This window comes from Protopterus annectens, chromosome 3.part1 (assembly GCF_019279795.1).
Source record: "Protopterus annectens isolate FY-2018-M chromosome 3.part1, PAN1.0, whole genome shotgun sequence".
Lineage (NCBI taxonomy): Eukaryota > Metazoa > Chordata > Ceratodontiformes > Protopteridae > Protopterus > Protopterus annectens.
In genome coordinates this window covers 1,118,915,969-1,118,933,935 of record NC_056732.1, presented here as the reverse complement: position 1 = coordinate 1,118,933,935, position 17,967 = coordinate 1,118,915,969, and the positions used below count along the sequence as shown (strand labels likewise).

Below are 17,967 nucleotides of genomic sequence, written 5' to 3'. Positions count from 1 at the left end.
ACATCCAGAATTTTGCTGATGACTTCCTTCTGGTCCAGACAACACTGGTTTATCCCTTCTAGATCATGGACAGTCATCAGAAGTTACCTCACAGAATGGATTTTCTCACACAAGGCAAGAGATCTCTCATTCACCCTAACTTGTCCACCCTTCAGTTGACACTTTGGGATTTGATTCCTTTTAGGCACCAATATTCTGAGAACATGCATTGGGTTTTGCATGAGGCCAGAAAACCCACTACGAGGAAATCGTACATGCTTATAGGCAAGTACTAGGCTGCTGTCCTTGCAGGCCATTTAAAGCTTAGCCGGTTTTCTGTAGATGGGACTCAAAACCCTGTGCTTTTGTGTCTGTGATTATACCAGCTCCCAACCTAAGTAGAAGGGATTTTCTATGTAGTGTCTCAAGCATGACCTGAACCTTTTTTCTATGGAGGTTCCTACAGTCCTTCTTTATTTATGTTAGGTGTTCAGTTCTGGCTTGGCATAGTCATCTGTAAAAGTTCATTTATCAGCCATTTCCGCTGGTTTGTGTCTGAATACACCTTTGGCTTTTAGTTTTGAAGTCATACACTTTTTTTTAGATGTCCTTCATATCTGTTCTCCATAAAAGCCTATTCCTCCTCCTTGGGACCTTAATTTTGTTCTTGAGAAATTGGCCCAATCCTTTTGAGCCTCCTCCTGTTACAGAAATAGCTTGCACAAATGTATTATACTCATCCCAGGATTCTAAAGGCCAAGACTGATTCTCACTGACTAAGTCTGAATTGCTACCAGTTGAAGCTTTCTCCATTTCTGAGACTATTTTCAGAATGAGGGACATATTTGCTTGGTAAGAGACAGATGATCCCCCAGAGCTGGGCAGATGTTATGATTTACTTGAATGAAAAAGTCACTTTCTGCATCCATTTCTTCTATTTTGCGTGTTTTGGAGGATGCATTTAAAGCTGCCTGTAAGGCTCTTCCATCAGTTCCTAAAAAAGCAGATAAATTGGATAGAGTTTCATGTGCAGATTAAATTTCTCTGTTCTCCTGTTACAGTGAATCCTGCTGTAATCATTCCTATGGCTCAAGCAGCAGAAAAACACCTTTTCACCTCCAGCCCAGTTCCTAGGGATAAAAAGAGAAGAGGTGATTGGACAGACAGGGTGAGAGACATTTTTCTTCAGCCACATTAGCCTTCCGAATCCTGAAATACCAGGGTTACATGTGGAAGTTCAAAATGAAGTGTGCTTAGAAGCTTAAAAGAATTTTTCCTCTTCCTGATTCCTGAAGGTAGGTCTTATGTGACTCAGATTGTATCTAACTTGTCTCAAGTTTCTATATATACCTTAAAGATTATGCTGATACTGTTGCCATGGCTTCTGCTTCAGGTGCTCTTTTGAGGAGATTTGTTTAAGGTATGTAACCAAAATTTTTCAGATCACTTTTAGTCAGAAATTTTGAATTCTCTTGTAGAAACTGAGGTTTTATTTGAGTCTGCTGCTACTCTGGCACTACAATGGGATGACAGAGGTAAATTAATGCAGGGAGTTCCTAGAATTTTTCAGTTCCCCATATTTTACTCTTCTAAAACCTATGTCCCTTTCAAAGGACAAAATAAACATGGAACTCAGCCTAATAAGTATTAGGCATCCAGAGAAAAATGACAGGAGGGGTAACACCTCCCCCAACCCAAAAAACAAGAGAATTTCCCCAAAAAAGGTCAGTCCCCATCTTCAGAACGACTCTGCCAAAGACCTGGTTACACTTCCTTGTCTTCCTACTGATGTTCATCGTACATACAGCTGCAGTCATTACAGATGGGTTCTCCTGCCGTCAGGCGGGTCCTCGGTCGGCCGAATTCCAAAGTCTAGGTCCGGCGTCGGTTGTAGTCGCTTCTTCCCTGACGTCAGTGCGACAGGGGTATAAAAGAACCAGCCGACGCCATTTTCTTCAGTCTTTTTTGCCGCGGTGCCCGAAGCAGAAGCAGTTCGCAAGTGCCGGTCGGCCAGCTCCTGAAATTACGAAAATTTTGAATCCGAAGTCTTCTTTAAAGCTAAGTACCCCGTTGGGGAAACTTTTCTTGCCTCAGACCAATGTCAGACAAAGTTAATAATTGTATTTCTTGTGGGAAGCAAATACCGCATAAGGATTTCCATTCCCTCTGTATACCTTGTTTAGGCCCAGACCACGACGTCTCGGGCTGTCGCTTTTGTGCTACTTTCAATAAATGCACTATTAAGCGTCGGGCGGAGTTCGCCGAGCACTACTTTGGGAAAGCTTTTAACTATATAATGTCATCGGAGACTCCGACTCCTGTTTTGTCCAAAAAACGCAAGGACCGACACGCGAGATCCATGGCCTCCACCGACTACACGTGGTCCAGTTCTCAGCGAGGTGCCTACGCAGCCCCTGACTACCGACGACGCTTCTCTGGCGGTGTCCTCTGTAACCGAGGCCGCAGGTTCCTCGGCCAACACCCTGACTACAGATACCGAAGCCACTGTTAGTATTGAGCCTCATAATGTGGACAGGTCTACCTCCACCCATGGTGTCTTCAGGCCTTTCTCTTCCTTTTCCATCAAGGCCTTTACTAAGTCTAAATCAGCCATGCTATCCAAGAGACCTGCTGCACAGGGCCCATCTCCAGGTCCCATGCCTAAAAAGCAGATGCTTAAAATGGCTGAGGATTTAATTACTCTTATCTGGGGTTCCCAACCCCCACCGGACAAAAGACCCAGAGTGGAGGAAGAATCACCCTCTTCTGATCAGGGCTCCATTATTTCAGAGCATTCTGATGAGGAGGAACATTCCTACTCCCCTTTTGAAGACTCCGATGCAGAGGAGTCCCTTCCTTCTGTATCCCCCCCAGAGGATTACTCATTCGGGGAAACCTTGCATACCTTGAGGGAACACTTCCACTGGGAAGGCCAAGATTATTCAGATTCCAAGAAAAGGCTTAGGGAATTTCTTTTGCTACCTCAGCACAGGCCTCTGGCGATACCTCCTGTCTTGGACATACTTGATGATGTTTACTCGGAGGCCTGCCTTAATCCGGATTCCCTGCCTCCAGCCCCAGTCAAGCCTGATAGGTACTACAGAGTTCCTAACTCACACCAATTTCTTTACAAAAGCCATACTGCTGACCCTGAAACCATTTCTCAGGGCCCCAAGGGAATGAAGGCCTCTACTGCTAAAAATCCATTACCTTCCAAGAGAGATTCTAGATCCTTAGAAAGGTGGAGAAAAAAGGTATATACCTCTGCTACCCTAGCCATGAGGGCTTTAAACTGTCAGTTCCATATGCTTAAATATCAACAGTTTCTGTTATCACAATTGAAAAGTAAAATGACACAACCTGAACAACCAGATTTGAAGGAGTTGCAGGATATGATGCATAGTGCAGAACAAGTGGGTAAGCACACCTTACAATGTGGTTATGATGCTCTAGAGGCCTCAAGTAGAGCTGATGTTACAGGATCAGTCATACGTAGACATGTCTGGCTTAGGGAACAAGCCTTGCCTGATCATGTCAAAGCTAAATTACTAGATGCTCCTCTACAAAAAGGATGTATTATTTGGTGCTAATGCTGAGGAGGTATTAAGGAAAATGGAAGAAAAAGCTAAATCTATGCAAACTGTTAAAGATTTTCTACAGGTACAACCACCACGTTTTAGTAGAAATTGGCCTTCAAAAAATTGGTCCTTTCCAGCCACGGACAGACCCCAAAGAGGTAGATACAGGCGCCCAAGGGTCAGAGGACAATCTCAAGGATCGTATAGTGGCAGACAATGGCAAACTCCAACACCAAGAGGTGGCGAAGATAGTTCACAGCAATACAGGAAGCAAACCCAATGACTTTCCCCTTTGCATGCCAAGCAAGGCTCAAATGGCAGTACCCTTAGGAGGAAAGCTGGCATTATTTTCAAAAAATTGGCATATTGTCACAAAAGACAAATGGATCCTGGACATTATAAATAGAGGCTACAGATTTCATTTTCACACCCTTCCAAAAATGAGAGGCATGCCGAACCTGCCACACAATCAAAGGGCAGAGGCTCAAATACAAATTTCAAAGCTCATGGGCATGAAAGCTATTCAAGAGGTACCTACTCACGAACAAGGTCAAGGTTTTTATTCCAGACTATTCCTGGTGCCAAGGAAGGGAACAGATTGGAGACCCATTTTGCACTTATCCATCCTAAACACATTTCTACTCGTACCAAAATTCAAGATGCTCACTTTACAGCAGCTTCTTCCCATGCTGGGCAAGGGGTCTTGGCTGGTATCATTGGACCTCAAGGAGGCATACCTGCATGCCCCAATCAGACAAAGCTTCAGAAGATACCTCAGATTTCTTGCAGCTTCAATCCACTATCAATTCTCTGCATTGCCCTTTGGCTTATCTACTGCGCCCAGAGTATTCACGAAATGCCTGGCATCAGTAATTGCCTACTGCAGACTTCAAGGGATACAAATATACCTTTATTTGGACGACTGCCTGATCCAAGCGGACAGCAAACACATACTTCTGGAACATCTGGCTTATGTAACACGGTTATTGAATTCTCTGGGATACACAGTCAACAAAGAGAAATCCAGACTAACACCATGTCAGAAAATAATTTTCTTGGGTGCTAACTTGGACGCAAACACCCAGATGGCCTATCTTACGCCAGAGAAGCAGGGGCAACTAATTCAATACTTCAAGACACTAGCAAATTGCACCAGGCTTACTGCAAGGAAAATCCTGCAGGCTCTGGGATTCATGGCATCTTGTATTCTACTCATCCCATGTGCAAAGTTGCATATGAGGAAACTTCAATGGTACCTAAAAAACCTATGGTCTCAACACAGTCACAGTTTGGAAACAATAATACCACTAATTCCATGTTTGCAAAAGGAATTTCTATGGTGGGCTCAAGCATGCCAAACAAACACAGGTCTACCATTCTGCAAGCCTCAAGCAAATCAAGTCATCACAACAGACGCCTCCGACTACGCCTGGGGAGCACACATGACAAACCGGTACATTCAGGGCCAATGGTCCCAAAAGGAAAAGCACCTTCACATCAGTCAAAAGGAGATGCTAGCAGTAATAAATGCTATTATAGCTTTCAAGTACCTTCTGCATCCAGGTCAACTATTGATAAAGACAGACAACACCACAGTAATGTGGTACATAAACAAACAAGGAGGAACACATTCATACCCACTATGCAGGCTGGCCATGTCACTTTGGAACATGGCTCTGGAGTTGCACATCGAGCTTCAAGCACAGTACTTGCCAGGCATGGAAAACACGCTGGCAGACAACCTAAGCAGAAATATGACAGATCCACATGAATGGAAGTTGCATCCTCAAGTTTTTGCAGAGATAATCCAAGCGTGGGGAAGGCTAGACATAGATCTCTTTGCCTCCCACAAAAATCATCAATTGACAACATTCTGCTCAAGGACATTTCATCCAAAGGCCTGGAGAGTGGACGCTCTGTCTTTCAGTTGGACAGCACTGACAGTTGACGCCTTTCCACCTCTTCCTCTACTGCCCAAAGTGCTTTTAAAAGCAAGATCAGACAGACCAAAGATGATTCTGATTGCTCCAGACTGGCCAAGACAACACTGGTACCCGCTCCTGAGGAGCCTGACGCATTCTCCTCCATGGACCCTACCTCTAATGCCTCTTCTTCTGACTCAGCACAGCTACAAAACTCTTCACGGTCAGCTGAAAACACTCAATCTGGCCGCATGGAAGATTCCTTAACATCACAACAGACCCTACTCTTCAAGGAGGTGCAGGATGTAATTTTGGAGGCCAGAAGGCCGTCTACTAGAAAAGCTTACTCCGCAAAATGGAAACGGTTTTGTGCTTGGAATGAGAAAAAGGGCCAGGATCCTGGAAAACTGAATTTGCCTCAAATATTACAGTATCTAGCTGAGCTGCTAAGCAGTGGACTTTCATTCTCCTCCATCAAAATCCATGCATTAGCCATTTCTGCAGAATACAACACTGATCCACCTTTATTCTCTCACCCACTCTTAAGACAGTTCCTCAGAGGGGCTAAGAATATAAGACCTCCAAGGAAACAACCAATTCCTGCTTGGGATCTTAATTACATTCTAGAAAAGTTAACCTTGCCTCCTTTTGAGCCAGCTGCCTCAGCAGATTTGCAATACTTGTCCTGGAAAACAGCTTTCCTTCTGGCTATTACCTCAGCTCGTAGGGTCTCGGAACTACAAGCCCTCATGGCTGTGCAGCCCTTTATCATCTTCCATCAGGACAGAGTTTCCCTACGAACCAACCAGTCATTTATGCCTAAGGTGGTATCCAGGGTAGCTTTAAATCAGGCCATACACTTACCTACCTTTTACCCTAACCCTCAAAACAAAGGGGAAAGGCTGCTACATTCCTTGGACATCCACAGACAGCTGCGTTACTATTTGGACAGAACAAAGCCTTTCAGAAAATCAGAACAACTCTGTGTCCTACGCTGCAGGAGCTCAAGGGAAGCCAATTTCCAAACAGACAATTTCAAAATGGATAGGCCACTGCATACGTTTTTGTTACTCTTTTCATGGTAAATCTGTACCTGCAGGCATCAGACCCCACTCCACAAGGGCCACTGCTACCTCTGCAGCCTTCCTCAGAGGAGTTCCTACCAAAGATATTTTGGAAGCAGCCACTTGGAGTTCTGTGCATACCTTCACTAAACACTACCACCTACCTTTATACTCCAAAACTAGAGCAGGCTTTGCCACTGCAGTTTTGCAGGGCATTCTGGCTCCTCCCAGTTCCACCTAGGGCCTACCACCCCTTGCGTAGCTTTGGGATTCTACCCATCTGTAATGACTGCAGCTGTATGCACAATGAACATAGTACAGTTTTGTACCTACAATAAATGTAGATGTTCGAGTGCTAGTACAGCTGCAGTCCAGGTTTCCCTCCCTCCTTCCCCTCTTGGGACAGGCCTAGTGGCTACACCTCCTCTTACAACCTGTTTGGGGTTATTCTTTTATGATGTATTTGCTTGCAACTACTGTTTTTTTTTTTTACTATTTTGCATTGCTTTATATATATATATATATATATATATATATATATATATATATATGTATATATATATATATATAGGTATTGCCTTCCTTCTGGGGGCACCTGACATCTGGGGCAAGAAAGACTGAAGAAAATGGCGTTGGCTGGTTCTTTTATACCCCTGTCTCACTGACGTCAGGGAAGAAGCGACTACAACCTATGCCGGACCTAGACTTTGGAATTCGGCCGACCGAGAACCCGCCTGACGGCAGGAGAACCCATCTGTAATAACTGCAGCTGTATTAGCACTTGAACATCTACATTTATGGTACGTACAAAACTGTACTTTATTCCCCTTCCAATTTCAAATCCTCTCTCCCTCAGTGTTCCAGCTTGGTGTCCAGTAATTTCAAACAGATTGGTTTTAAGGGTGATTCAGCAGGGTTATAACTGGCAATGGATAGATTTTCTTCCTTCTTTCAGATTTCGCATAACCCTCAAAACTAAATAGACTTGTTTCGTCAGGTGCTCCAACACATTAGAAACAAGTGTCCTAGAACATGTTACTGCAGAACTTTTAAGAAGGGGCTTTTATTCGAGAATGTTTATGGTCCCCAAAAAGGAGAACTTGTGGAGACCAGATTTTGAACTCTCCTTCCCCAATCTCTGTGAGTAAGTTAGAAAATTCAGGATGTTAGCACTCTAATCAGTGTTAGCCCATCTCCCATATCACTCTGTTATGGTAACAGTACTCAAGGATGCTTACTATCACATTCCAGTGGCATAAATATTCAGGAGGTTCCTGAGATGTTGAGTGTCTGGGTCACACTATCAGATCTCTGCACTATCCTTTGTGCTATCTACTGTACCAAGAGTATTTACAAAGTGCACAACTCCTATGGTGGCTTACAGTAGACTGTAAAATGTCCACATATTTCAATAGACAACTTGCTTGTTTATGAAGAATCTTTGCACAGATGTCAGGCATCCTTAACAATCTGGGGTTTTAGATAAATATACAGAAATGCTGCAGTAGCGTTGTCGCCTCACAACAGTAAGACGCTGTCCGGTTCGATTCTCAGCTAGAGCGTCTTCTGTGTGGAGATATGCGTGAATGGGCGTACCTTCGTTGAAGGTTGTGCATCAGGGCTGGTAACTCTGCACGTAAAAATCAACTACCAATCATTAGCGGACCGGAGTTCCGCTGTGGCGACCCCTAACCGGGAAAAGCCGAAAGACACAGCAACAACATACATAAATCCTGTCTGTCATCGTTACAGGATTGTGTTTTAGGGTGTCTTATAGACACTTTCAGGCAAAAAAGCCTTTTTACCTTAAGACAACGTAGAAACTTATCAGAAAGTGTTCATGAACGTTTCTCATCTGACCCAGACTTCAGCAAGAGAATTCCTCAGAATTTAAGCCCTTTTTAGCTTCTGTGATCCAAATGATGCCACTTGCCAGGCTGCACATAAGAAAGATTAAATGGTTTCTTTAAAAAAAAAAAATGTAGACCTAGGATCTTCACTCCCTAGATTTTCAAATCCCAGTGCTGGGATTTGTAAAGCTAAAACTAAAGTGGTGGAAGGGTCAGATGGGTTCACAGGTTCGCAGTCCAGGACACACTCTTCTACTCCATAGCAGTTGGGCTTAACAGACACCTCAGATTTCACTTGGTGTGCATCTCTGAGGGAGTAAAAGTGCAAGGTTTGTGAAACAATTCAGATATACAAAAAGCACATTAATGTCAAATTAATGCTGGCTGTGATTCAAGCCGTAAATGTCTTGCATTATGTTTGGCAACCAGGACTCGTCTGGTGTTTACAGGCAACATCACGGTGATTTGGTACTTAAACAAGGGGATAAAAAGTCTTACAAACTATGTTGCTTGGCAGTGATGGCTTGGGAATTAGTTCTTCAACACTCCCTAAATATTTGTGGGTCTTGCATACCATTAAATCAAAACATAGTGGCAGACCAACTCATCAGATCTTGGACAGACCCTCGCAAGTGGAAACTCAATCCAGGGGTATTCCAGGAATTGATCCATTTGTGAGTAACGCCTAAAGTAGATATGTTCACCACCTTTCAAAACAGACCACTAGACAAATTGCTGCTACATAAATCTTTACAAACAAGCTTGGAGAACAGATGCTGTACAATTCCCCTGGTATGCTTTTCTACCCTCTCCACTGATTTTCAAGGTACTTCTGAAGATTCAGAAAGATTTACCAAAAATCATTGTGGTGACTCCATCTCAGGCAAAATTGTTTCTCCCTTCTTATGGAATTGGCCAAGGGTGACTACCTCAATCTTCCTCACAGACTGAACAAGAGGAATTTGATAAAGTATAACATCAAGCAACTGTATCTAACTACTTGGATAATTCAATTTAGATACTTTTTGGGCACATTTTTCTCAAGGAAGTGCAGTAGAGATACTAAAGGAGGTGAGACAACTTTTTACTAGAAAGTCATAGGTTGGCAAATGGAAAAGATTTTCTTGTTGGTGGCTAGCCAATAACCAGGGTCCCATTAGGGAGTTTGCACCCTGAGTGCTTAAATATTTGTGAGTGTTAGTCATCTGGACTTTCGTATTCTTCTATCAGAGTGCATCTAGTGGCCATTTCAGCATATTTAGTGACTGTGTGAGAGGGGGTTAGAGCTTTGGGAAGCTGGCCAGGTGCTCTACCCTTGGCAGGATACAACCCATAGGCTACTGCAGCAGTGAAGACTTTGAACATCTGCTGTTATGGATAAAGTGCAGATTTACACAAATGTACTTTTTCTGTTCCACTTTGTTGTTAAATAAACCGTTTTAACTTGTTGCACATCCAGTTGGCTATCCAGTTCATTAGTACCAAGTTAAATTAAGAAGTTGCAGTGCCAACTTGTAATATGTGTCCTGTAGTAAGGAAGCAGTGTGCCACTCCCCCATCAAGTATAGCATTTGAAATAATGAGGCATAGTAGAATTTAAGTACCCCATCTTTCTTTAAGCACTGGAGAAATGGTTGTAAGTAGGCAGGGATTCTGTATATTTTATTACTAGGACCAGTAGTAACCGGTATTTAATAGATTACATACTGTGTTAAATACCCTTCACATAAGTAATAGATAGCTTATTCATAGGGTATTTAACATAGTAACAGGTGAAGAAATTAAATGCACAAATGAAAAACAAAACACAAGCAATATTTCCTTTACAGTCATTTGTGCTGTTGCTTCTGTACACTTGAAGGACTAAATTCTTTGGCTCGTTTTTATTTAGAATTACTTTCTAATAATAAACAGTGCAATGGAAACTATATCTAAATTAGTAGTGTTGACGTCTACAAGTAAACCTTATCCCCTCAAGTTTGCTTATCCAGTGAGACATGTGTTGATATTTTTGTTTCGGGATATGAGCTGACCTACTTCTCAGGCTACAGTTTTGTGACCAAAGAAAGGCTGAAGTATATTGTAGTGCATTTTTTATAAAGTGATGTTATGCTACCACAGGGCCAGGTTCTTTCAACAGCTGCAGGAAAAATGTATCTAGTGTGATGGGCTTTTTGTATACACCATTCATTTTCTGTTATTTTATGGACTGTTTTCCAGTTGTTTTCCCTTTGTTTTTTGAAGAAGCTGTGGTAATGCAACATTATAATGGTCCCTTTTTTGAGATTTGGTAGCAATGCTGATTTTAGATTGATAGATATAATGGTGATGATTTTAGTCTGAGCTGCAGGTTGGTAGAAGGTCATCCATGAAGTGTCATATTAATTGGGATGAGTTTAGTACAGAAGTGATCAACCAGTGTGATTAACTTTGCAGAATGTTGGCTTCTTTATCGCATTGTGTCAGATGTTAGAGCTTTGAGCTTTTGAGCTGCTTGACAACCGGTCAAGAGTTGACAGACTTGGATGAAATTGCATACGTGTAAAACAGTAATCTGACAAGAAAAAATGGACCATAGCATTGCTTCCCTTGTCAGCTATTTTCAGTGTCTTATCTTGACAGAAATTTCTTTGCAACCATCCATTTATTTTGATTAAATAGCACTCTGTTTCCCTGAGCATTCATATTTTAGAAGCTATAAAAAATTTTGTTACGCAGACGTGTGCTACAATTGATAGATATATTATGGTAGGAATGGGTAATTCATATTTCCTCCATAGTATGGGATATTCTTGGTATCGTGAGGACAGATGATGACTGACCAGACTATCCACCCCACACACCCATGAACAAAACCCAACATGGTGCGTTGTTATAAAATTGCATGATTTAAAATAGCATCATTTTGTAATGTTTAATCCTTGGAATTTCTTCCTGTTTGTACTAATACAAGAATGCAAGATGGATGTAAGACATACTTGGTATGCTTGCATGTGCCAGTCAGCGGTGTTAAGCATCTGTAGTATATGATTTGTATGCAGTCTCTGCTCTGTAACCACAGTGTAAGACCAAAGGGCAAAGAGACTTAGTAGGTGGGTTGGCTGTGTTTCAAGTACATTAAAAAAGGTGTGCATTTTGCATTTGTTATGGCTGTGAGTGGGGAATGGAAAAATCATTGGAATTACTTCTTTTTAACACCTTAATTAAATTATCACTTAAGACATAGGTATGCATACACTAACAGAAAAGAAAGCAAACCACATAAACATCGTTTTATGTTTATATGCATTATACCCCACATATGCATATAAATATATGTGTGTGTGTGTGTGTGTGTGTGTGTGTGTGTGTGTGTGTGTGTATGTATGTGTGTGTATATATATATATATATATATATATATATATATATATATATATATATATATATATATATTTCCGTTTAAAACATGAAAATACAACAAAAAACTACACATTTTAAATGAAAATAGGTGGGGGGGCTTCGCCCCCCCCCTAACTATATACATCAACTCCAGGGTCGCACAACATTGGGGAGGGGTGCAAATCCCAGGTTTTTGCCTTGAATACTGGTTGTCGACCAAATGAGCTGTCGACCAAATAAATGTCGATCAAGTGGTCTGTCGATCTTATGAAGTAGACCCGTATATGTCCAGTCTCCACTGGCTGTCTGTCTAGAAGTGGGTGATACCTCTTTAGGCTGCCCAGAGTCAACATTGTATTCCTCTGCAGTGACCCCAAGAAGGCATGCATAGAGCTTTCTTTTAGCATGTCCTCTAAACTACAGTTAATTATTTTGGGAGGGCCCTAGAGGAATTCTGCAGATTCTGGTTAATGAAGAGGTTCCAGGTACTCCTTATTTAATCCCAACAGGGTTCAGAACCTCTGAAGGTTGTTAGGGCTGATGTCCCTCCCAAGAAAAAATAGAAGACTAGACGTTCATCTTTACGTGCCAAGGACCCTCAAAGGGAATAGCAGGCGTTTACTCAGGACCAGTTTAATGCTTGCATGGCCCTGAAACCTCCCCAGGTTGTGTTTATTATTTTTATTTATTTTGCATTTGTTTACCGGGATAGTCCGACTGGACACATGTCCTTTTTCAGCAGAGGGCCAGGTAGAAGAACTACACATAGAAAAAATACAGAAGAAATAAACAGTGATACTATGCCCAAGTAATAATAAAAACAATACAATGGTAGGGTAAAATTAAACAAATTTAGGACAGATCTTTTTAAACACAACTTTAGGTATCCTCTCACAAATAGTATTCAAACAAATAATACTTCAGTGGATTATTATTTTTATGATAAGACAATGGACAACCATGGTTACATATAATATAAAAATAGGGTTTCTTTGTCTACCTCCCCCTTAGACCTTAACTCTTTCCAAAAGGCCTAGGGAACCTGATTCCATGGCTGAGGATTTGGGGACTATGAAGAGTCCTTGTCTTACTCTTGCCAGATGCCTTCTTCTTTAGCTTGTAGCTCTGATGAAGAGGAATTCATTAGCCCTCAGTCTCCTTTGAGGAGTTGCCAGAATGGGGGAATACTTGAAGTGGCATTCTTCTCAGGTGTCTGATATCCAGAAGAAGTACTACACGTTGCTTCAGGTGGACACTCCTAATCCTTCCGCAGTACCTCCTGTGTTGGCTGCTTTGTTAGGCATCTTTATAACTGCCTCTAAAACTCCTGATTCTCAGCTCTTGCTCCAAAGAAACCCGACAGGTTCTGTAAGGTTCCTGAGGATTGCTAATTCCTATGTAAGTGTCATTCTACTTATCCTGTTGTGATGTCAGTCTCCTGTGACAAGCTTTCTAAGCTTTTACCCTCTTACCACGCTTTTGTTTTTTGATAAAGATAGTAAGGCCTTTGAGAGGACTGGAAAGAAGGTCTATCAGTTAACCAGACTCGCATGACCAGATATGCTCTGGCCTAGATTGCCCAGGCTTGTCAGTTTTTTTTCTGACCTCCCTGATTCTGAAGCAAAGTCTTCTGCTGTATCCATTTTGGGTAATACCTCTGAGGTCGCTCGTCACTCGTATCAGTTGTAGCTGTCATGCTACTGACGCATCTTCTAGAGCTGCTGCCGTTGGGTCTGTCATGAGGCATTGCTCTTGGCTTTATCTCCAGTCTTTACCTGAAGACAATAAGGTCAAGATGCTGGATGCTCCTTTGAATAATAAAAATCTGTTTGGAACTGCTGCTACTACCTCTTCAAGGAAAAGGTAAAGTTTTGCAGGAACTTAAACAAGTTCCAGCTGAAAGTCTGCTTTTGTTTGCAGCAACCTTGCCAGGCCACTAAAGGCAGGAAGGGGGGTAGTAGATGAGCTCCTCCTGATAAGTCTTCTCAGGATGCTGTGGTTCAGAAGCCTCCTTTATCTTACAACCTGCTTCTCTTTGACACTTACCATCCCCAACCCTTGGACGGACTCCCTTTTCCCTTTATCTCTCCATCTGTTTTCCAAACTGGCAACTGATCAACTGAGATTCTTGGGTTTTGTCTGTCTTCTGTCAGGGTTGCTTTGTGGTGTGGCAGTCCCTCCCTTCTTTTTCAGGGAGTTCTTAGCCTACTCCAGAGAAGCTTACTCATGACTCAGAGGTTTGTAGGTCCCTGGTGGACCAGGGAACTATTCAGCATGTCCCTTCTTCCAAAGTTGGAAAATGATTTTATTCCAGAATGTTCCCAGTAACTCAAAAGGAGGGCTCTGTGAAGTCTATTCTGGATCTCTCCTTGCTCAACACCTTTCTCAAGGTTTCTTCTCTTTAGATGCTTTCTCTTCGAACCCGGTTTCCTGTGTTACTGCCCCAGGCCTTTTTGGTGTCTTTGGATATGAAGGATACTTACCTTCGTATTTTCATTCACCCTCTTTTCAGGAAGTGTTTACATTTCTTTGTTTTTTCCACTCATTTTCAGTTCTCTTCTTTGCTTTTTGGCCTCTTTACTGCCCCAAGGATATTCACAAAATGCCTTTGATTGCCTTTTGCAGGCTCCAAGTCATTCAGATTTTTCCTTATTTAGACGATCTGTTGATTGAGGCACCTTCTCCCATTTGCCTGTTACAGGCTCTGAAGTTCACCATCTCTCTCCTTCAGAGTCTGAATTTACTACCAACTTCCAGAATGTCTGTTCTGACTCCTTCTCAGGATCATGTGTATCTGGGCTGCAAGATTCAGACAGTGCCAGCGTTGGCCTCTCTTCCATCTCCAAAGGTTTTCTCCTTGACAGCCTTTCAGTCTCTTCTTCCTCTGGCTACCATTCCAGCCAGAGAGTTTTTTCATCGTGTATTCCAGGGTTTCCTTTTGCTGGACTGCATATACAGTAACGTCAGTAGTACCTCATCAGTTTAGCTTCAGCATTATTACCCCTTCGATTTCAGAGTGCCTCTCCTTGTCTCAAGCTGGAATTCGGAGATTCACCAGCTTATCTTCAACCCAGGAGTGCCTTTTCAGCCTCTTGTTCCTTCTCAAGAACTGTGAATTGACACCTCAGGCATGGTGTGGGGGGCTTTCTGTGGTCACCTGAAAAGCTCAAGGCCTCTGCCCCCAATTCAGGAATCAGACCATATCAACAGCAAAGAGATAAGAGTTCTGATTCTGCCCCTTCAGGCTTTTCACCCCATGCCCTGTCCAGACCCTTAGAACGTTACACAAACAACACCACACTGATGTAGTATGTCAACAAGCAAGGGGGCTGCAAAGTCTTATCTTCTTTTCAGGCTGGCTGTTTTATGCCTGGGATCTGGCTTTGTTATCCGCTAACTCTTTAAGCAGTGTATATTTCTTCAGAACACAGTACAGTGGCAGACTCTGTGAAGAGGTCCAGAACACAGGCTCACAAATTGATAATTCTCATAGATGTGTTTTTGGACATAGTCCATCAGTGCGGTATTCTTTTACAAGAGGCAAGAATACCTGCAACCTGAAAGTCTTGTGTCCGAACAGAAAAGATTTTCATTCTGGTGACATGCTCATATGCATATACACACATTATATGTATATAGAGACACACACACATACGTGTGTATGTATGTATAATATGCTACTGTAGCCCTTAAGGTTTACTTTTTATTTATTTATACAAGGAGTCTTCTTACAGTATTAATGCATTTTACTGTATGTAGTGTAGTTTATACAATTAGGTTGACATCTGTAGAGTATTAGTTGTTAGTTGCTTTTGTTGTATTTTATCTTTTGCTTCCTTTTTTGTACCTGTTTTATTTAAATTGCTCATAAAACATTTAAGCAAACAAAAAAGGAGATACCAAGTACCGTCTCATTGGCTGAGAGTATAGAAGAATTTTTGTCTCTGTCTCTAAATTGTTTGGGATATGGTCTGGAAGATTACTTTAAAAGCCAGCACAGTAATATCGTGACATTACTTAAAGTGAAATGTATTTTTGTTCATGGTTTATAAATTACTCCGCACTGACTTTGTACTGTGCTGTGCTGCTTATTTGCACTGTTGCTAAAGGAATAAAGCTGCTGGGAGTCGTTAACACAGCACCTCGTGTCCATTTTTTGTATTACAAAAGTACCAACGAAGCTACACCCATCACCACCTCTACTAAATGTTTTATTAGTACGAGGTTGTACAACCTCTGAAATTAATGCATTTCTCCTAGTACTAACATCTGAGGTAATGTAACCTTTTGTGACAGTAATTAAGTGGTGGGTTTGTATAACTTTCACACCCCAAACAAAACATAACTGCAGGGGCTTGCATCAGTGACAATGTGATTCTCCTTTCCTACTGTTCCATTCAGGAAATAAAAACTGGTATTTTCAGTTGTAGGCTTTTGTTGTACAGTGAGTGTAGAGAGGAAACTGTGTAGTGACAGCAGACAACTCTTACTGTCACTTTCTTTCCATGAAAAGAGGTATTCTCTTGCACACGTGAAAATAGTGTGCTGTCTTGCAGATGAATTCTTGCCACTACACTGTATAAACAAAACCTCATGTTTGAAATGTATCTTGATTTTTAAGTTTTATACACCATGTCACAGGAGTTAGGTAGTATAACTGAAAGGGTTTGATGGATGGAGGTAAAATGGTAAAGTGAGCCACAAAGTTGAGTGAGAGCATGTTCAGGGCCAGTGGCTCAGGAGGTGACATGCGTTTCTTTGATGTTGGGAAGATCATCTGTTGTTTGGATGAGTTTTCTATATTAACTGTGCAGCATAAGGGAGAAATGCCTCTCCTCAGGTGCAGTCCCCGTGATTAGATGTTAAACTGAGGTCTCCGCATGACTTGGTAGCGAAGGTGAATTGAGAAGTTTCTTTAACACTTGGCAGAAAGAGTGGTTTGGGGGGTGTCAAAAGTCTTCTGACCAAATTTCCTCTGTGTGTACAAGTACCACTTCAGATCTGCCCTGAAACTTTTCTTCATCTAGTGAGACTAACCTAGTCATTAAAGTTAAGTAAATGTAGTTAATAGCAGAGGTGCTGCTTATTAAATATTTCAGTTTTTATTCTGTGATTGGAGGGTAACTTCAGGTTTTTAGGCTGGGAAAGTGCAGTCTTTAGAGAGGAATACAGATGCTTGCATGCTGGGTGTACAAACAGCAAATAGAATTTTAGAAAAACTGCAAGAATGTGCGGTTTGATAGGGGACATCAGTAGAAACCGTGCGTGGTCAATATAATGATAGAGAAGGAAAAGGATTTGAGGGGGTCATAATAATCCATAAACTGGGCAATGTGTTAGGCCATTTGGGAAAGCCAGTAGGCTGTTGGAGTGCATAATTCAGACAATGGTTTCCATAAATACTTGGGTCATCCTGCCATTGCACATGATGTTTATTAAGACTGCTTCAGAAGTACGTAGGAAAATTAGTATGATATTGTAGAATGCAGAATAGCCAAAGTGGTGAAACAAATGGAGAGGGTAGGGTATGAGAATACATTTTTGCAGCTGAACATTTGTGTAGGGAAGAGGAATACAGATACATTTTAGCTGCAGCTTGTTATTACAGAGCAAACAGAAGGGTCTAGGTATAGGGGAAGGTCAGGGGGGTGGGATCATGAGTAAAGGTCAGAATGTGGATTATTCAGGACAGCTCAGAGGAATTCCTAGTTAAAGGAAAGTAGGGTGAGGCCCTGTAGGTACTGAGCCAGCGGTGCAGTTTAAGTCAAGGAAGGAGGTTAAAGGGGCTTGGAATAGTACAAGGAAAAGAGGGAGCAAATTGAAAATGGATGCAACACTTTGGTGGACACATTAGACTACTGTCATTCATTTGTTGGGATCTTTGTATATCCACATATTCACAAGGTTTAATGGTTAAAATAATAGTGTTAAATTTCTTACATCATGACCCAACTGTGATTCCATGATAGCTAATGTGTACTGTGTAGCCCTTTACAAGCAGTAACCCAGAACCACGGTCATGAGTTGCCTCTAAAGTGACTGGCATGTATGTCTATTTAATCATTTCCTTGGTAAATATTTAAGTAAAGCAGTGCAGCAGACTTAATTAAAAGCAATGTGCAACTCTAAATAATATACTGAGAGGGCAGTTGGAGTGGGTGCTGTTTTTGTTTTAGTTTTGTCATTTATTTTTGT

At 41.8% G+C, this 17,967-nt stretch overlaps 1 protein-coding gene across 4 annotated transcripts in view; it reads left to right on the top strand.

The window, feature by feature from the left end:
• Positions 1 to 17,967, top strand: part of SLC45A4 (solute carrier family 45 member 4) — a 1,160,736-nt gene that overhangs the window by 1,032,663 nt on the left and 110,106 nt on the right. The gene's annotated exons all lie outside the window — the stretch shown is intronic.